The sequence below is a fragment of the Brachycentrus maculatus genome, unplaced genomic scaffold (assembly GCF_059751285.1).
Source record: "Brachycentrus maculatus isolate JH-2025_06_01 unplaced genomic scaffold, ASM5975128v1 h1tg000299l, whole genome shotgun sequence".
In the NCBI taxonomy this organism is placed as follows: domain Eukaryota; kingdom Metazoa; phylum Arthropoda; class Insecta; order Trichoptera; family Brachycentridae; genus Brachycentrus; species Brachycentrus maculatus.
The window spans coordinates 949,013-971,299 of record NW_028281050.1 but is presented as its reverse complement, the minus strand read 5'-3'; the positions used below and the strand labels follow the sequence as shown (position 1 = coordinate 971,299).

The following is a 22,287-nucleotide window of genomic DNA, read 5'->3' as shown; positions in this document are numbered from 1 at the left end:
CGAATCTGCGTGCGTGAACACGCGTAAATTCGATCGAGCTAAACTGTGGTAGTCGTTTTCATTTTTCAAAACCGGACTGCCGGACGGTAAAATTACGGGTAGTGCACAAACGCCCTTAGTCATTGATTTTAATTCGCTAGTTTCTGTGCTGGCTTTTTTAGAGTATGTACTACTGCGATCATACTTGAGTTGAAGTTTGATGATTTCCTTGCTGCTGTGACAGTATAAACAGGGCCTCTCCACCAGGAATATGAATCATATATGCACAGCTAAACCTAATTACAAAGTCGACGACCTCGTAATGCATATTTTAGCGGTCAAAAGGGATGACGAGTCAAAAGGGTTGTAATATGGGTTTCAGCAGGCTGTTCTAGTACCTCAAAACCCAAATTGTTTAATGGTTTCTATGGTCAAGCTGCCCATGTGTGCCATGCTTCGCTAGAAGTTCTCTCGGTAATAATTATAATAATATAACACTCTCCTTATCATCCATTGTTAACTTTGTGTAATACCACTTTTTTAAAACACTTATTTGTGACTACCGGTTTCGGAAAATAATTCCACTGTCATATACATATATGTGTTATCAATGCTTTTAATATACAAAATACTCACCTTATCATTCATCTTTCACTTTGTGTAATACCACTTAAAAAAAACACTAATTCGTCTTTTACCTTCGGAATAGTAATTAAAAGTGATCATTAAAATTAACTCGTTACGGTTTGACATTTATACAAAAATAAAACTTTGAAAGAGTGAAAGAAGACGAATGAATCACAAAAGGAATATTTTTTAAACTGGACTGGAAGTTAAATTATTTGTTTTTTCATTATGGGTTAGTCTTTATTAACTGCTTTACTTGTTTATAATATTTGTACATTATCTTAATAAAGACCAGTTTTATTTACATGTAAAATTTCTACACCCATTGATTTATTAAAATTATGGTCTTCATATATAAGGTGATTAGCAAATTCTGAAAAAAATATTATTGTTAATGCACCTTAGACGTTCTTTAATTCTAAAATTGAATTTACGCGATATTTTTCAATGTAAAATACTGGAAAATTCGAACAATTTAATTTATAAATACCAGAATGATTCAATATTTAACAGTTTGCCTATATTATTGTTTGTATAAAACGCCTATATTATTGATTGTATAAAACATTTTATCTGAATCCTTGTGCTGATATGGTTTTTTATTGGCGATTTTTTTTATTGAAATTATGAAACTAAAAACACCCATGATAATATTTTCTAACTCATTTTAAATTTGTCACTTTTGCAGTTATTGAATGATAAATTACCCGAAGAAGAATGACCTTACCCCTAAATGTAACACTGAATCGTAAAGACGTTTTTTACATCAAAAGAAGAAAACTTGGTGCAATATATTTTTATGTGTACCCGCCCTTCAAGTAACCTTTAAACCTTCGCCAGCTAATTTACTTAAGCCGATTATGTAAATTGAAAACGCCACTTTTTGCGAGATACACATCTTGCGACACCCTCTTCTTCACCTTCACTTACCCCCCTCCCTTCCTACAGCTCACCACCCCCATCGTACATAGGTTCCTTTCTACTGTTCCATTCTTCTTACCACCACTTTTCATCCCCCGATCATTGACTAGGAAACTAAGGGCAGTTCTCACGGACTTTACTGAAGTAATGACTAGATAAGGTGGATAAGGCGGTCGTAACAGCCATATTTTACTTAACTTTAATATTCAATTAAATAAGAGCAAATGTATTAATTATGTTACAAAATTTCACTGTCTGCTCCAAATGTCTGCCTCCGTGGTGTAATGGTTAGTGTGTTTAGCGAGGTTTGAGGGTTGAGGTCCCGGGTTCGATTCGGGTGGGATAATATTTATGTCTCTAATATTTGTTCTTTAATATTTACTTAACATTACCCTGGTTGATCCCTGAAGTGCAGGAATGATCACCTTGCCCTTGAGTAAGTAACGATCAAGATAACACTTCGTCAATATTATGCAGTGCCCTATGCACCATTGGGTGCGGATAAGGGTTAGAAGAAGTCTACTCCAAAGTTTGAATCATAAAAACCATTCGCATAGTTATATTGGAATTGGCATTGGTATCACCTCTGTAACCTTAATTTGTCTTCCATATGCTAAAACAACAATAGCTTTTTTCTGTTTTTTCTGTAACGTTAACTTCCTGGAAATACGTAGACACCAGATTCAGAAATGCCTAAGTTATTATTAATAATATGTGATATAATACTTAGATACGATACTCATTGACATCGATAATGTTCATGATTCCAGATTATGTTTAAGTGTTATTCTCCAATAAAGTATACGAACAATTTAGTCTAAAAATATCTCCCAAAAAATAACGCAAAACCTAAAACGGAAACGGAACAGAGTGGCCCAAACAGCAGAAAGATTCGCTAAATTTTCGTTGCTAATACAGACCGTATTTTCATGATACATATAAAACTAAGGTATGTACTTGAAATTTTAAGTTGTGTTTTATCGGATAATATTTACATAATATCTGTAGGACCAATACGAGGAGGATACTAATAACTCTAACTCTGTTTTCTCTACGTTAATTTGAAACCATTTTTTTAAGTAATGTTTACTCTATGTATATTTAAAACCATTTTTTAAGTTATGTTTTATGGTTGTTGGAACAGCCTCGATTATTCTTCGCCGTAGACAAGTCTATTAGGCAGTTGGATTTTATTAGCGGGGCCGGCAACCATTTTGCAGACGTGATTACAGCAGGAAATGTGCAGTGGAAACGTCTTAAAAAGAAGTGTTCACATAGCTCTTTCCTACATTTGGAATACGGAATCCAACGGACCCAGGTTTAACCGCTAACTATTGGATTGGTTACCCCATTTATATAGTTTAAACTTTCGGTTAAATGTTACTGACATGGAAGAGTGAAGCAAAAAAATGGAACGGTGCGATGTTAATTCCCAAATTGATTTCTTCCCTTGATATATTTTTTTATTAAGGTGTTGAAAACTATGTCGTATTTTTCAATTCGTTTCACTTTCTATGTTTTTTGCGCCATTTCTATTTTTTCCTTAGTATATTTTTTATACTTAATACTCATATATAATATTTTCCAATCATATAAATTCCTGAGTTATTTTAATAGTTAAAACCCAAAGAATGTTGTTTCAATGTATGTATATCCGTCGTTTTTTAAATGAATTTATTTTTGAATAATTTATCAGCATTATATTATAATATTTTGATCCGACTCCATAGTGTAATGTTCAGCAGACTTGGCTACCGTTGTTGAGGTCCCGAGTCGATTCTCAATGCGGGTCAAATAAATATAAGTGATTTTTTTACTCTTATATTTATTCAATATTGCCCTGAACTGGTACCTGAAGCGGAGGGCTAATCACCTTTCTTTCATGTGCTAACAATCAATATAACACTGCGTTTATTTTATGCTGCCCTATGAATATCATTCAACTTTTGAACAGTATGGCTTTATTTTACAAAAGTAATAAACGATTGATTTTGAACATATTCGCAGAACCAAAATAGTCGCAGAACGTGTCCCTGTTATATTATCACACGTCTTCTATCAATTTTGTGTTTTTGTAATGTCAGGTAATAAAACGGTATTTTTCATCTAATATTGGCAGCAATTGAAAATTACGAAATCTTTGTTACAAAGGCCAACTGATATTTCATGAATTAACGAAAGCAACGAGAAAGTGCGTAAATAACAAAAATTTCCAAACTTCTACTCATTGTCGTCAAAAACTGTTAATCAAACGTATTGCGTCGTCAAGATTTCTACAAATATCTTAACAAAGATGAAGAAGTTCTTTTGTTGGGATTATGGAAGTCTGAGCATTTTCAGGGCTTATGATGCTTTATGAAATTTCATTGGAAGTTTTGTATGCTTCGTTTGCTCCAAGCGACAAAAGTCAAATGCTCCAGCCAATGACACTTAGTGTCTCCTGTAAATGACCAGACTTTTATATTCCCATATTATATTTTCCATGTTGATATATTAACAACAAACAATTTATGTATTAATTTTAAATCAAATACAGATTTTTTTAGTCTACTAAGTTGTATTTTATAAACAAAAACACATAAAAAATTATATTGTAACAATTGATAATGCCCTAACAAGTTGAAACAATTGTCACAATATAATTTTTTATGTGTTTTTGTTAATAAAATACAACTTAGTAGACTCAAAAAAATCTGTGTTTGATTTAAAATTAATACATAAATTAAAATGGAGTTCTACAAATTAAACGCCAAATCAATGAATAACAACAAACAATATTGGTCACACAAAATATCGTAAATTGGATTGTGTGCAGTACATGAATCCTGAACGCTGACATATACTGAGAAAATAAGCAAATTTAAAAGAATCCTTTTTCTTTGTACTTTCGTCGCAAGGTCACACAATTTTTACAGGTTTTGAGAATTCTGGCACTAACCGTGAACTGATAAAAATTAATCCTTAAATGTATCATCGATTGCCTGTACTCAGGCGCATTTTGTGTTACTCCGATTGCTTGAGGCAGGCGCAATATTATATATCCGCACCATTGGGGTGCGGATAAGGGTTTTACATATATATAAATATATATATATATATATATATATATATATATATATATATATATATATATATATATATATATATATATATATATATATATATACATATATATATATATATATATATATATATATATATATATATATATATATATATATATATATATATATATATATATATAAATATATATATATGGCATCTGCTATAGATGGATATTCTGGAAAGATTTACTTTCAGTATTTGGTTTTTGAGATTTTGTATTATTTTTATGATATGTATGTAAAATATGAAATATTTTATTATCTTTCGATATTCGGGGAACACGGTTATTCTTTTCACGGGTAGATTGGTGAATTTCAATGTGTAAAAACTGATCGCTTAAACCAATCACTGGCAGTTTTTATTTTTTTCAATGTCCTAATTCAGTATCCCATCTCAACATTTTCTTATTATCTGTTGAGATGACAGTAAAAATCATTTTACATTGATTCACATAGTGAATTAAGTTGAATTAACGTGGATAAGTATAATCACCACTACGTTTATCCAATGCGGTACCTTTAATAAGGCGCTAAAATAAAATAAAAAAGCTAAAGCTAAAAAGGCCAAAGAGTAGAAATTTGCGTTACTTTGAAACTGGTTTGATTTCACCCCCAAATGAACAAAGCAAATTAATATTGCAACATTGCAATTCTCATTGGAGGGTTGGTTTTGAGTTCAATTATCCGCCCCTATCACAATCTCCTGCCGCACTACCCCCTCCCCTCCCGCCCTGTCTCCTGCTCGCATATTTATTGGTATTTAACAGGGGGTTAATTAGATGCACCCATCCGCACTTCCCTTACTCGGCTACTTGTGTCAAGTATGATGACCCGGTTTATCAAAGCGAGTTTTTTATTTTATTTTTTATTTTATATATCGTGTTTTTCTCTTAAATCCATGTTCTTTAAAGCTGTGCCTGAATAAAATTTCATTCATTCAACCCTTACCCGCACCCCAATGGTGCATAGGGCACTGCATCATATAAACGCTGTGTTATCTTGATTGTTAACACATGAATGAAAGGTGAATCAGCCCTCCGCTTCCGGTACCAGTCCAAGGTAGTATTGAATAAATATAAGAGTGAAAAAATCACTTTAATTTATTTGACCCGCCTAGGAACCGAACCCGGGACCTCCATTACGGTAGCTGGGCGTGCTGACCATTACACTACGGAGGCGAACTATAAAAATATAAATAAAATAAAATACTTGCTGTTAAACATAAAGTTGAATTTACTTTTAAAGCCACATAAATATGACATTTCAAACTACTTAGTGTTTTTTGCCAGCGTGTAGAACGTTGAAAACTTAATACTATGCATCATTAAGTCAAAATTTCATATTTTTGGTTAACGTTTTTGCCAGTGTACCACGCTATATATTCAACCGCGAGTGTTATACCAAATATAACACTCGCGGTTGAATACCCTTATACATACAAGCTTACGTAAGATTATCATCAAGCCATTGGGGATGTGTTGCAAGCCCCTTGAAACTAAATAAAATACTTTAACAAGTGGTACATTAAATTTCTTTTATTTTATTTATTGTTTCGGCATTAACTTTGTGGTAAGACATGTTACAATGATTAAAGAAAACACTTCGTTTTTTACCACTTGAGTTTTATTATAATTACATGTTATCAAAAGACTACATGTTTTACATGTTATGTTTGACTACTTCTGAAACATGTAGTCTATAATAAAACTCAAGTGGTAAAAAACGAAGTGTTTTCTTTAATCATTGTAAATTTCTTTTAGTGTAATTTTATTCCGACCAGTTCTGATAGAGCATCCGTTTAATATTTTGGGCCTTACCTGTAGTGATCAATCGCTGTTACATATTTATAGTTATTAACTATTTTCTCTTGCATTTAGGTAAAACAGGGTCTTGACGATAATAATGTTTTAATATGATTATACATTTATATAATTTTTGTACAGATAAGATTCCCTCCTTGTATTTTTTCTTTTAAATAAAAGAAACCATTTATTTAAAACTAACTAACCATCGCACGCTTCACCGCAGGGGTGGGTAGCCAGAGAGAATAGAGCAACCCACTACTCTGTCTTTGCAATCAATCTTAGCCTCTTCCACATTCATACTTGTCCTGATACATACCCGTCGATTACTCCGACTCCTGTCCAGACCATTTTGAAATACTTGATCATGCCTCCTCGTTTTGTTTTAAATTTTGCTCATCCGTTGAACTTTAGACTATTTAGTAGTATCGCCGGGTATTCCTTAAAAAAAAATCTTTCAAATAATTCAACTCGCATTGAGTAACTCGGCCCAAGAGACAGGTAATGAAATACCGGATATATATCGTGAATAAAAAATTCACCCGAAAGAGGGAGTCCTGTTTTTCATTACGCGCCAGTGTTAAGAGCTGAATATATTGGTCATGATCCGAAGGAAATAAGTGCCATAATGTCCCTTTAGAAGGGAATTTATGAGAATTTCTCTAAATTAGGGTATTATTCTTGCGGTCCTTTTTGCAGCCTCCATAATTGATACGTTTTTATTTCGCCCCTTTCTGCGAATTGGCTTCATTATTACTTTAAAGGGAACTGAATACTACTTTCTCTCATCAACTATACATTTTTATAGACTTCTAACTCCCCGGATTAAAATAGTATGCGAAATTTTGGTTTTTAACACGTCACTACCCTTTCTGACTTAAAAAGTAGGTATTTTATAAAATTATTCTAAATTATAACAATAAATCTTACATTGTAATATTTTCAAATAAAAATAGCCCTTTACTTTTATTGCATATTTTAAAAACATAATTAAAAAATTACTCAATGAAATGTTATTCATTGTAAGTATTGCATCATTCATCCACTCATATACATTTTTATCTCAAAACTTATTTAAAAATATCTTCTGATGCATGTCGTTTTGTTAATATGTTTATCACTGTTTCTAAGCGCTAGCATCGACCTTTTTCATGTTAACACCAGATATTTCTTGAATTTGTTTTTTTTTAACCCTTATCCGCACCCAATGGTGCATAGGGCACTGTATGATTTAAAGGCAGTGTTATATTGATCGTTAACACATGAAGGAAAGGTGATCAGCCCTCCGCTTCAGATACCAGTCTAAAGTGAAAAAATCACTTGTATTTATTTGACTTCCCCCCTGGGAATCGAACCCGGGACCTCCAGAACGGCAGCTGAGCGTGCTGACCATTACACTACGTAGGCGGATATCTAGAGCAGAAAAATTCTGGCACTAATCAATATGTACAAAGTAAAATAAATTCTTACAAAAAATAAGTAGCTCCCATTTACCTATGGGCGCATATAACAGTCATCGCTCTGCAAGCATTAAGAAAATCATGAAGTATAGAATTTTGGGCGACCGTAGAATATTGCGCCTGCCTCAAGCAATCGGTAAAAATATTTTCAAGCAATTGTAGTGTGTAAAAATATTTAAGTAAAAATATGTATTTCAAGTAATATAATGTAAGTTATTAAGCTTTTTATGTTACTTTTAAATATACGATATGCCCCTGCTAATATAGACAAAAACAATAGAAAAATGTTAAAATACCAAGTCATAGAAAATTTCGGCTTAAATTAAAACCAGTGCATTGTATTTTTCTACTCTATCGAGTAGAACGTGTTTGTTGGTCGAGGGTATTAAATAATATGAGTAGTATGTCTTGGTTCATTTGTATGTATTAGTCAGGAACACGAAAGCGATTTGTAATAATTAATCACTGCAGCGCGTGTTACTGTCAGCCCCCCAAACCACCCTCCGGCCTACCACTAACGCTTCTACAATTTCCTACCCTTACCTGATATTTCACTTTTTCGTGCATTTAACAACATTTTTTAGCTTTTTTTATTTGTTGAAAATAGTTACAAAACATATTACAATTTAATTCATTAGCCATACATGTCTACTTGTAAAAATCTTAAACTGATAACGCTGTGCTTCTCCAAAAAAGAGACTTAGTTCTTGTGGTTGAAGAAGTACTTAAACTAATATTTATTTATTTTTTTACAACTTTTTGAGTGTGTCCAAATATTTTTTCACAAATCTGGATTATCTCCAATAAGAAGTTATTTCTTACATTATTTTTTGACATCTCAGCATAGTTGAAGAAGAATATGGAAATGTGAAAGGGCATACGACCGTCATTGACTTGGTTAAGTGATCACTTTACACATGTGTAACATTAACCAATTCTACCCATGATTGACAACTACACCAATTGGAGATGATCCAGAATTGTGAACAAGTATTTGGACACACTCAAAATGTTGTAAAAAAAATCTCAGTTCTTGTGCTTGGAGAGGGACTTACACTCAAGATTTATTTATTTTGACTTAAATAATATTTTTTTTGTGTTTTCATATACATGTATTTAAGGGAAAAAATTGAATAAATTGCTATGAAGTTCATTGAATAAAATAGCTTGAGAATTATCGTCTATAGTACAAAAGTAGAAACTACAAAGTATACATATGATGTGTTAATATTGAACCAATTATAGATTCGTGTGTAGGTTTTACTTTATTCATACACAATATAATTATCATACATTTTTATTATATTATTTCCTCATAGACATTACCGTCATCGTTTTTTTTTTAATTCGTTTAAAATAAAACTTTTAGCTTTTGGCAATCTAAATAACAACACGATCGACTTGTAAAAATAATACCAATAGTTCCAAGTGGTTTTCCATGTCGCCGTAAGATAGCACAACTACATTATCGTTCTTATATAGAGAAGCGATACGAAAGCTTTATATAGGATTGAACCAACAGACTACCTGTACTCTGGTTTCCCTTCAATACGAATAAATCTTTTGCCTTTTACTAAAGATTTCAGTGGAAGGGGACACTCATATGAGTCTAATAATAATTATTGTTCCCTGCCCTCTGGCGGGAGCTTAAGGGATATAGTTTTCAGTAGGTTTGTCCACTTTCATTACTTTTCAATCGTAACATTTGGAAAAAAATAAACGAAAACTCCGTAAATATGAGAACAATTACGTAGTATTTAATTCAACCATATCCGTTCCCTTAGTGGAGCGCATGGAGTCCATTAACTGTCTCTAGGATTTTTTGTCGGCTGCCAGCTCCTCCCAAGTCAGATTCGCATTCCGAAGTTCTGACGAGAACTGCCGACGAATTGTCAGCAGTGGTCGTCCTGGGCGGCGCGAACCTGATGCCTTGTAAATGAGTCAAGCTTGATTAAGGCTCTCGGAAGGCATGCGGAGTACATGGCCAAGCCAACTACGAAGTATTCGGAGTTAAAATAAATTTTAAGTGGAGAAACCCAGATTCGCGAAGAAGGATTTGGACACACGCAAAATGCTGGGGACAAAACAATGTCGCATTGTGGAACTATCTATCATCGCATGCATCTCTAATGAGCAAATATATACTATAATAATTAATATAATTGTGTAATATTTGTTTTTGGGATATTTGTTCATTGTTTATTTACTAATTAATTTGTTTTTCCTTGTTTCAGGTGAGTAACAGCATCTCCTTAATGTCAAATTCTTATTAACAACTCAGTAGTAAGTATAAGTAACTCTTTAATCAACATACCCAATTATTGATAGTCAAATCAAAATACGGATTGAAAACCGAAGGTGTATAACATACGAGTATGTTCTTTAACGATTTTTTCTCTTTTTATTGTAATTTCAGTTATTTTAAGGTCGTTCATAATTCTTTACAGAAAAAATACTATGATCCCCAATTATATGTTTGTGTATATTGTATGAAAATACTCGTACAAATTTGTAGGAACAACATATTAAAGACATCACAAAAAACATAATTTCAGTGTTCTATATTCACATTGAACCTTGACTCAAATTTCCTTGTCTTAAATATTAAATTTTAAGGGAAATTTTGCTTTAAAATTAAGTGCAGCCAATAACTGCTCGAGTTTCAATAAAATTGTTGGTGTCACTTCACGACCTATGTATTTCTCAAAATATTAGTCGTGTTTTTGTGTGTGTGGGTTTTTTTTAAATATATATATAAAAATCCAATTTGAGTGTTTGTTTTTGAATGATGGATGGCAAAAGCGTAGCGAATGGCTGTATAACCTGCGTAATATATTTTTTTAAATCCAGAATTTCAATTATGTCACTGTTTTGAACGATGATGCTGTAAGATTTTAATCAAGTAAACAAACGCTGTCAATAATTGGTAAACTGCCATTAATTATTCGTGTAGCCTCCTGTGTATTATTTTTTTGTGAAGCAGTTTCTGTATGTAATACAATAATAACTCACTATCCACCACGTTTCTCGCTATAACTCTTATATCTTTGGAAACTTGATTTGCTTCTATCATATATACAAGGTTATTGTTCCGACTTCTGGCTTATCCAATTGAAAAATTCGGACTACTTTATCATGCCATGCATTCTTTGGCCTCCCGTGGCTTCTATCTCTTACGTTATCCGCAACGTAAATCTGGTTCTACGTTCATTCATCGTTAATTTGTTCCACATAGCCAAAGCATCTAATACTTCATTCATTACTTGTACCTTATCGGTAATGCTTTTATCAGCCATGCATTATTTCCGTATTACATTACATAAACAATAAAAGAAATACCACACGTACATATGTACATATATCGTATCGTATAGATAACTCATTTCACTCTTAATATTATATCTAATTTTATTTCATTTTTTCACTCCCATATTTATTCAATATTACCCTGGAGAGCTGATCACCTTTCCTCATGTGGTCACGATCAAGATAACACTGCATTTATATGATGCAGTGCCCTACGCACCATTGGGGTGCGAATAAGGGTTTGAAGAAGAAATAGATAGATAACTCATTCTGACTGCATAATCCTACAAGATATACAACACAAAATGTTATACATATGTTGGCTTGTTCGTCCCATTTATTAACCCTCGTCTTCCCCTATTTGACCCAAATTTCCAAACTTCTTTTCGTCAGAAATCAGCCAAACTCAATTTATTACAGTCGACAGAATACAGTACACCTACCTCCGCACGCAATCCCCGACTGTATTCACTTTCATTGATTTTATTTTAGCCTGATTAATGCATCCCCGTCGATAGCGCCAAACCCACCCTGTTATTTTGCACCCCTGGTTATTTAGCACCAATCCCACCCTGTTATATTGCACCTAGAACACTTACGTTTGTCTGAGAGTCGGCTATAATAACAACAACAAGAAAAAATATCTAAAATTGATAAAATTAACAATGAAAACACCTATCTATAACGTTATACTAACTATAACAATTACATCTGTCTGTAACAATTAAATTGTAACTTTTAGTACCATAAATAAATTAAATTGATAACATTGTTATTTTAATGCAGTTAACAAATGCTATGATAATGCGTTAAACCCAACATTGTATTTATATTTTTTTATTAAAACACCCTTAGTGAGCTTTTAGGGTATGGATTTATATTTAAAGATTATGCATAATTGTCCGTCTTGTCTAATTGCCGGCTTTTTGTTTACCCGTTTTATAAAAAAGATACTCAGTTTTTTTAACTATTTTTTTTATATTACTTTGACCTCAGATAGTGGTGTGTAACTCATTTTCGTAGAATACTACCTCAAGAGCGCTTACAAAGACGTGAATTATGATACGAAAATAATAATAATAATAAAATAATAAATTTGGATGACTTATACAGCACCATTTTCGTAAAATAATACCTCAAGGGCGCTTATAATGATAGACATTATATTTTTCAAATGTACATTCGATGGATTTGCGACCCTAAAGAACTCGAGCGTGTCAGACGCGACAAATTTGTCCAGGCAATCTATACTTAAAGGAAAAGCCTTCGACTTAATGTTTTCTACTGTGTTTGTTCGGGAATAAACAATGCATCATACATATTTAATATCACAGAATAGCGTCCTTGAGGTAGTATTCACACAAATAGCGCTATTTTTTTTAATAACAAGTTGTTACCAAAATTACTTAAATGTTTCGTTTATTTATAATACGAGATGAACATATGGAATGATATTTTATGCAAAAAGAATGGGGCATCACTTATTGCATTGTTCCGAAAAGTGTGTGCCCCGGCACACTGGTGTACCATGGTGATTAGTTGGTGTGCCGCGGAAAAAAGTCTAGTTTTGTGAAGATAACACTATTGCTCCAAGTTTTGATTGCCTGTGCTCAGTTAAGTAGGCTCACATTTCGCGTTAAACATAATATGTTGAATATATTACCATAATATGGTAAACATGCACCTCTGAAATTTCTTAATTTGGTAGGTGTACCTTGAATAGAAAAAGTTTGCGGAACACTGACTTATAGCACTCATTTTTTTACACAATACATACAATTAGAAAGGATCTGACGTACACACAGCTTTTCATTGAGATTTTTTAAAATTCTTATTCTACGTTTTATTAAAACGAACGAATGGCGATTTGACTTGTTCGTGAAAGCATGCTAACCCCCCAGAGAGTTATTCTTTGTACGAAATGAGTGTATTATGCGTGAATGTTTGTATGTTGAGTGAGGGAATAATACAATATCTAATATATCACTCAAATAGCCCATTTGAATCACTGTGCCACCAAGTCATTTGTATAATCTTGGCAACGTTCCACGATCGAGAGTACTTTCTTGTATTAAAAATACTAGTCGACTGATAAGATTATTATTAATGTTATTAATGTTTTATTTTTCTAAACTTTTTTTAGTTGGTATGTAGTGGGCGAATAGATAACGAGAGAATAACTAAGAAAATATACACTGCGAATGTGAGCGGGAAAACATAACGAGGACAACCTAAAAAGACTTGGCACGATCAAATCAATCAGAACCTAAAATCTGGTGGTGTCAAAAGTCGTAACGATAGTTTTAGTAGTTTTTTTTTTGAAAATGCTTATTAATTTATTACTTTAATTTTTATTATTATAGTATGTTGCCAAGTTTTTCTGTATTTCCCTGCTCCTATTTCCAACTATTTAAATTTGTTTTACATAAAAATAATTAATAAATATTTCAATACGTAAGTATTACTAATTTTATTAAAATTTTACTTAATATAATTGATCTTATTTCTAATTGATTTATTAGGTAATGAAGACAAATTCTTAAATTTACATTATTTTATAATATAATCATAATCATACAATATAATAAGAGAAAAATTGAGAATATAATATTATAAACTAGCAATAATTGATATTATTAAATATTATTACTTCTAGGGGTATTTATAACGGTGGGTATTTCAGTGCGTTATATGGATTTCTATGAATGTTAAGACAAGTAATGTAAACGCACTGAAATACCCACCATGAGACGAAACGCGTCGCATATTTTCATATATACCTATGTAAATAAAAGTAGAATTCAATCCAATAACCTGTTTAATTTTGGATATATTACCCATAAATACAAAATAGTGCTTTTAATAAATTGATTAGAAAGCCGAGTTGATAATACTCTTGTGTTTTCTTTCACCTCGGGGGCGATATTTTCTTTTAGTTTTATGTTACACATCTACAATGTAGAATTTCGTTCAGAATTTTCTTCGTCAATATAAATAATATATTATACTGAATATTATTACAGCTCTTTTGTTTTACGACACCCATTATATTTGTCGATAGCATATAAATTACTCCGCAAACCATTTTTCGAATGTAAAAACATTTTATTATAAATCATTTTACCAGAATTAATTCAATATTAGTTTTGTTCCAAATACATATTTTTAATTATTCTAAAATGGCGTCAGTTGTAATGGGTTACGAATCGTTTATTTTATTTTTTTAATACTTAAAACTACTTAAAAATACTTAAAATCATTCATTGTTTTCATATCTCCCCGTGTCATTTTTGTTTAAATAAAAAAATGTCAATTTTATTATACAGTTAGGAAAACCACATCAAGATACAAGATGTTTCTAGAAAAAGGAATATCACTACAGCATTTTATCTATTTTAAATATATATTTTACTTGGTTAATACCACTTTTTCTAAAAATCTATTGTGACACGTGTTTCGCTGCGTTCAGCGAAATTATCAAATCTCGTAATGTTTTTTTTTTATGTTTTAAATTTTTAATGTTATCAAATACTTATTAAATTAAAAGCTACACAAAAAAAAATAAAATCATGTTTTCAGGCGGGTCTCAAGTATGTGAATTCAATCCCGAATTCGGACCTTGCATACAAATAGAAAGAGTCCTCTGTTTTATCAAAGCTTTCCCCCTTTCCAACATAAATGGCTGTTGTGAACTCACATGTACTGCGTTATGAGTTCGATCAATATATCTAGGAGTTCCAATTTTTTTGTGTGTTTGTCAATCACGGGTCGAATTGGTTAATGTTACACGTGTGTAAAGTGACAACTTAACCAAGTCTATGACGTGAGCCCTGTAAATGCCCAGACTTTATATTCTTCTACATCTATGTTGAGATGTCAGAATTAAAAAAAACTCATAATCGGAGATTATCCAGATTTGTGAACTAGTATTTGGACACACTCAAAATCCTATAACGTTTGTTAACGGTGTTTGATGATGATGCTAAATGCATCGAAACACGTATCACGTAAACTTTAGCCATGGTTAATTTCATTTAACAAAATGAAAAAGTTAAAGTCTTTTATTAGTGGAATTTCATAGATTTTTATGGTACGTAGACGTAGATCTATATCTTTTTCGATTACTACATTTTTTAATTGACACATCGCTCACTCCTTTCAACAATGTCATAAATAAATAAAAAACGATTTTTCAGGAGATCGTTTTTAAAGTTCAAGAATAAAATAAAATGTATTAAAAATAAATATCAAGCCACTCATTAAACTTTTTTCTGTGCAACAGATCTTTTTAGGTAAAACCAGAAGTAATTTTCTCCATTTGAAAAATATTTAGTATACTTAAAAATAAAACAATTAAAAAATACCTTTTCTTAAAAATGCAAAAACAACACTTTCTGCCCTGTAGCGGGTAAATATTAAGTTAAAAATAGGCTGCTTCTGCTGGGATATAGAACATTTTCTGGGCATTCCGAAAACATGCACAACTGAAAATTGACGATTTTTTATTTATGACGTTCTTGAAAGGAGTGAGCGACATACGATTTTGCAGTGAGAAAGGGTCGAGTGCATTGTTGCAAATGGTGGATAACATACTGTTATACACATATAATGAAGTAGGTAGGTATCATATATATACTTGGAGCGTTTGGTTGCGAGTCGAGACTCATTACTGAGACTGCTGCCGAAAGTCGAAAAATGGTCACCAGACTGGAATGACAAGGCCCCAACTCCTGTCGAGGTAATGTGCACGTAATTACAAAACTAATGAGCAGACAGGAATTAGAGCAAGCTAACTACGTAACCCAAAATGCATACAAACATTTAATTATAAAAAGCGTTTAGCCTTAATGAAATTCAAGTGTATTTTTTGTTCACTTAATTTTTGATCTGCTTGTTTCTTCTAACTAAACTAACTAATTAACCGTCGGGCCGCTTTCCCGCAGGGGTAGGCAGAGAGAATAGAACGCTACATCACTCCCTCTTTGCAAACATTCTTCGCATCTTCCACATACATGCTCTCCTCATACATACCCGCCAATTATTTTGACTTAATTGATTCGGCAGTCACTTTGTGGTAAAATCTATCCATTTTAATTTAAGTTTTTAACTTAGTAAATACCACTATTCCTAAAAATCTACCGTGACACGTGTTTTAATGCGGAATGTATATAAACACGTTTCTCAGTAGATTTTATGAAATATTGGCATTTCCTAAGTAAAACTTAAATTAAAAATGTATTATTTTGACCCTTGACCCGGCCGCTTTCAAGTATTTGACATACCTGATCCTACCAAGTTTTTCTTGGTCTTCTTCTGCTACTTTTTCCAACTCCATCAATATATTTTACCGTTATTTCCTCACTCATTCGTTCCACATGTCAATATTGTTTTGAAAAAAACATACTCAAAGTATTATTTTTAAAATAAAAACATATAGGTACATGCCTTAATTTTAAGTTTTACTGGCTAGACTTTCAGTATTTTGAAATCTTTCCACTAAAACAATAAGTGAAAAATACCAGATTGAACGCTCGAATAATTTTGATTATCAAAATTTTACAGGCATATCTACTGCTTTATTGCGTAGTGGGTTAAATCTGTCTCCACTTCCGAATATTCCCAGATTTTCATCTCCGCACCTAATTTCCCTTTTCCTTTTAAGTTCCCCTGCATCTTGTACATCCGATTAGCACCGAAACTGACCCCTGGGTAATAAATAAAGATGTCTTATCTGATTAAATGAGGTATTCGAAATATTCTGAGTGATGACGCCTTAATTAACTCGGAACATAAATATTATAGCAGGTAATTAATAACTAATAATATCCGAGTTATTAATATTTATTGTTACATTGACACTTTCATTAAACCCTTACCTATATTTATTTATTTATTTATTTAAACTTCATGTACAGAAAATAAATTAGTACATTGGCGGGCTTATTGCTAAAAAGCAGTATATTCCAACCAACCAAAAACAGACAAGTGATATTGATCAAAACGTTTGATACCATATACAGCTGTATGCAATTAGAGGGTAGGAACATTAAAAAAAACATAAATTACAAAAGATGATAATAAGGAGGGCAAAGGAATAAGGGAGTTTAGGGATAATAATTTTTGAAAAATCACTAATTCAATATTACCCTGGACTGGTGGCTGAAACGGAAGACTGATCACCTTTCTTTCAAGTGTTAACGATCAAGATAGAACTGTGTTTATATGATGCAGTGCCCTATGCACCGTTGGGGCGCGGATAAGGGTTTGAAAAATAATATTATATGAAAAATTACAAAAACCGCGATGTACTTATTACACATAAAAAGGCTTTTATTTTCATCACCTTGTTTAGATTTTATGGCATAAAAAATGTCCCTAGCGCCCTTAATATATTAGATTTTTATATTAGCTCGTGTCAGGAGCGCATAATCTGCTGGGGGTACCTAGACGCGATTATCTTGTCGAGGAAAAATGGATATCAATATTCATTAAAGCGAAAGATATGAATCGCATTATGCCGGCGTTGTCTAGGCAACCAGGCCGACATAAATCTACGGGGGTGGGTGTTCTAACATTCTAACCTGCGATAAGGACGAAGCGCCTTGTAAATTGGCATTTAAATTTCGGTATAAATCACCTCCTCTGTGCTCTGCGCTCCCGATACCTGTGGGAAGGAACATTTTTCGGTGACCATTTTTTTACCAAGGGTCGACCGGGAAAATCGCATACTTCCTCTTTTCAATTATTTCCATTGTCCAAATCCTATCTTGTATTTTTTAGCTTTATTTATTAATAAATTTATATCTTTAAAAGTTATGATATCTTAACCATTTTATGATAATTTGTATCTTATTAAAAAAAACTCTTCTAGCCTCATATGCTGTATGTACCCTTTCGTAATCATGTAGGTACTTTACGTTCATGAAAAAACTACATCATTTTCATGTGCAATATGAATGTGCTCTATTAAAGAACTCGCATAAATTCCCCAAGTGACTATTACTTACCTATGTCCTTTCCCATATAGCAGTTATGACCTTCTATCTGAGCTCCTTCACTTACGTCATCTGTGTACTATCAAATATAATTAACTATCCCACGCTCATATCCTAGGAACTGGAGCGCAAGAGCTGATCCCCTGGTTTACATAAAATATATTTTTGGTTAACACCATATAGATTTAACGTGATGTTCTCTGCATCATTTAGCTAGGGGTCAAAGAAGATATTTTAAACTGTTTTTTAATTATTTATTTACAATTACAATTATCAACATTACATCTTCCAAAAAGGTCCGATTTTGCCAAGCTTTGTCACAAAGAAATCGAATGTATAAAAAAAAACTTCAAGTTAATCCCAAAGCCCTCCAAGTTTTAAAAATAAAGAATCCAGATAATAATTAGGGCCTACTAAAACCTTTTTATACCCTTGTAATTACAAGTACAAATGAGTGTACATACTACTACTACTTCGTCCGATAAGCTTTTGTTTGCATTGATTTGCGAAAATAATAATGTTCTAGTCACGTGTGTAAGTGGCGATATAATTTTATTAATTTTGTTGACTAAGTAAAAATAATTATTAAAAAAAATACTTTAAATGACCTATTTTAATAATATTTAATTTTAATGACTTTTCGCTAAATTACCAAATCTGTGCTTCCATTTAAAGTGGCATTTAGAATACCTACCTCACTGTGACCGCGATAATAATCACCATCCACTCGGTAAATCACTAAAACGAGCATAGGCCCAAAAATCAAAAATGTTTTCAATTCTAAAACTATTATTATCAATTATAAAAACGTTTGACATTTTTCAGAACAAAATGAACATAGTAATATTTTCACGATTTTAGGTACTAAATCATTGAATTCACTGTTAACACACAAAATTATGATGCATTGCTCGGCATACCATATTTAACCAAAGCTTTGAAGCTTTGGTTAAATATGGTATGCCGAAAAGAAACGCACAAAAAGAGGTCAGACTGTATCTCGCTTTGAAGCGAGATACAGTCTGACCTCTTTTTGTGCGTTTCTTTTATACGCGGTTTCAAAACTATGCTCTGCATCGTTTTTGATCATTTAAACTTTTCTCGTGGCATACATTGTATATCATTACCAACGATATTTACTAACCATATAATTAAAAAAATTAAAAGTTATGAATTCATGAGAACTTAATTTATTATTTTCGTGAACTATATTGATTTCTTTAATCTCTTTTTTTCTTTAAGAGGTTGCACATTAGTTAGTTGACGTTATCGAAGATTGTGAGATAGGAATGATTACTCAAATTCTCAAGAAGGTTTTAAAATACGATTTAATGAATTGATTGATATGTTCCTACAGTAGACAGATATACAAAAAAAAATATCAAGCAACTCCTCGATGGATAAATCTTGCCAGCGGTATCTTGTCTTTGGACCGTGTCTTATCTTACGAGTACCTCCTTTTTATATTTTAACTAACACATATTGTCTCACTTTGTCTATGCTGGTTTTCCTATAATTGTGATTTAATACCTGTCAATCTGTTTCAAATACAAATAATAAAATAAAGTTTTGAAAAGTTGTGTCAAAAGTTTCGTTAAAAGTTATAATTTTTGGAATTTTCCAGATTTTTTGTAAAACTTAGTGTTTTTTATCTTTGCTTTGTTTTATGCCATTTTACATACAATTTTAACGAATATATTACCTATTACATCCATACATATACATCTTACATAATATACAACTTTTTCGGCGATTTTTTTATACGCGATTTTCTATGGATCGTATCTACCGCGTAAAAGGAGGCTGCCTGAATGTATTCCCCAAACGTTTTACATTTTCAAAATTCTTAACTGATGATTTTCCTCTACTCTATGCTTGTTATTATATCAGAAAGCTCGTAAATCTTTCCGCCTCGTATAATGGGAGGTACCCATATTGTTTGCATCGCGTGTTTTGGGCTCTGGCATAAATTTCCATGCAAGCCTTTTACTTAGTTTTTTTTCGTTCTTTCATGTTTGTTTCCATAATGCATTCCCTTGTGGAGGTTGGGTCTTTTCGACTTGCTGCGCTCCTGGTGTTTCATTTTAATTATTGATTATTATTTATAGTTAAACATTTTTCGTGCTCTATTTTTATGAATGAATCAAGACATAATGTATGATTTTTATTTATTGTGACAGCTGTTTCGCCTTGCGAGACCATAGACAACCCGTGTCGAAAATAAAACATTGACCTATTATTTATATTTTCAAAATTATTTCAGACTGGAGATAAAGTATAATAAAACGAATGAACACTCTCTATTTAATCCGTTATATCGTTCGTTTGAAAAATTAATCGATATTTACAAATTATTCAAAGAAATACACCTTTTCTGAGTACTTTTAGATATTTTTCTCATTATTTTTGCGTTTGTTATACAATTTACAATCAATAAATTCAATCACAATGTTTTATGGTTTTTGTCGTAAATTTATGAAATCTCTGAAAAATCTTTCATGAATTCTTTAATTAATGAATATTTGAACCCACCATATTAATGACAGTGATATTGAACACCATTACATATAATAGTTTCGATGTTCTTAGACATAAGGATATATTTGAATGACAAATTTCATTATTTTTACTTCAATAATTATATTCCCTTATGCCCTTATTAAATAAAAATGGGACATTTTAATTTGGTAACTATATGTTGTTATATATTCCCAGTAGGACAGGTGTGTCATTTCCCTCCACGCATCGCGTCATGACTTGACGATTCATTATTTATGTAATGTGGGTGACCAGAATGTGCACATCGAAAGAATGCAAGTCATGTATAAACAACTTTTTTTCTGGTAGAAAAACTGAAAATCAATATTGACTTACATAGTTGACTAACATGCGTACATAGTTTTTTCAATTAGTGTCTTTTCTCTCTGACCTTGTGGTACTTTTTGCCATAATGGTACACGTATTTGACAACGTTCGGTAATACCCGAATGGCGCATACAATCGCCTTTAGAGTCCTCTGTCAGGAATAATACTAAAATAATATTAATTATTTCTTGAATGGTTTTCGCATATACTTTGTAACACATTTAATGAACTTTATAAAATTAAACAACTTTGTGTTAACCACTTCTTTTATTTTTTTTAGGAAATTTAGCTTTAGGTAAGGGAATGTAATTGATTATAAGTATTTTAATGTTTTTAATATTTTAGAATTTAATGAACCCTGATAATGACAAGATTCTTGCCGAAACCGGTAGGCTAAAGTATACTAATAATAAAAAAGTGGTTAAAACAAAGTTCTTTAATTTTATAAAGCTCATATTAATTAGTTTTGATAATTTATGAAGTGACTTTTTTTGCAAATACTTCCTCAAGGGCGCTTCACTCTGAATGAATTGGGTGAAAAAAGATGGTGGAAATGATTTAGCAAACAAAAGTGTTTTCAGCTTTTTTCTAACGATCATCTCACTCTCGCTATATCTAACTACTAGTGGAAGAAGATTCCATACCTTCGTCTCGCAACAGCAAAAGCACGCTCGATAAATTTGTTGGTTGCGACCTGGTAAGATCACTTTGTCCATAGCGGTTGTTGTAGCCGATCGATAACGGATTTTTCAAAATTTTATTTAAAACTATTATACACGTTTTATGATCTTAATTAATTTTATCTATCTAAAATTATTAAGTGTATAATTTTCGTAGTTCACGTCCTCCAAAAATGTCTGTAACCCTTATTCGTAATAAACTTGATTCATTGCAATTTCGTGCCCCATCCTTAGCCCTAATAACTGTTTAATAATGCTCGCTGCCACGAAACCCATAGCCCCTAAAATATTTTCTTATTTTATCAAATTATTATGTGAGATAAAGGAGCTGGCAAAAGAAGGATGAAGTAGACTGAATGCAGTCGAAATGCGATCTCTCAGAAGAATGTGCGACAAAACGATGTATGATAGATGTGCGAATAGTGAAATTAGGAAGGAATGCAAAGCTGAGATAAGCATTATCGATAAAATAAAGAAAGGTGTGTTGAGATGGTTTGGAGATGTAGAACGAATGAGTGAGGAAAGAACGGTAAAACAAATTTATGAGG

The 22,287-nt window shown here is 32.1% G+C and overlaps 1 protein-coding gene and 1 non-coding gene across 2 annotated transcripts in view; both read left to right on the top strand.

Moving 5' to 3' along the window:
* The window catches only part of ckn (CRK like proto-oncogene, adaptor protein), a 364,013-nt gene that overhangs the window by 167,668 nt on the left and 174,058 nt on the right, over positions 1 to 22,287 (top strand). The window lies entirely within an intron of this gene.
* LOC148304892 (U5 spliceosomal RNA) lies at positions 9,423 to 9,538 on the top strand. The gene has a single exon (XR_015838287.1). It is a non-coding gene; the product is annotated as a U5 spliceosomal RNA (small nuclear RNA).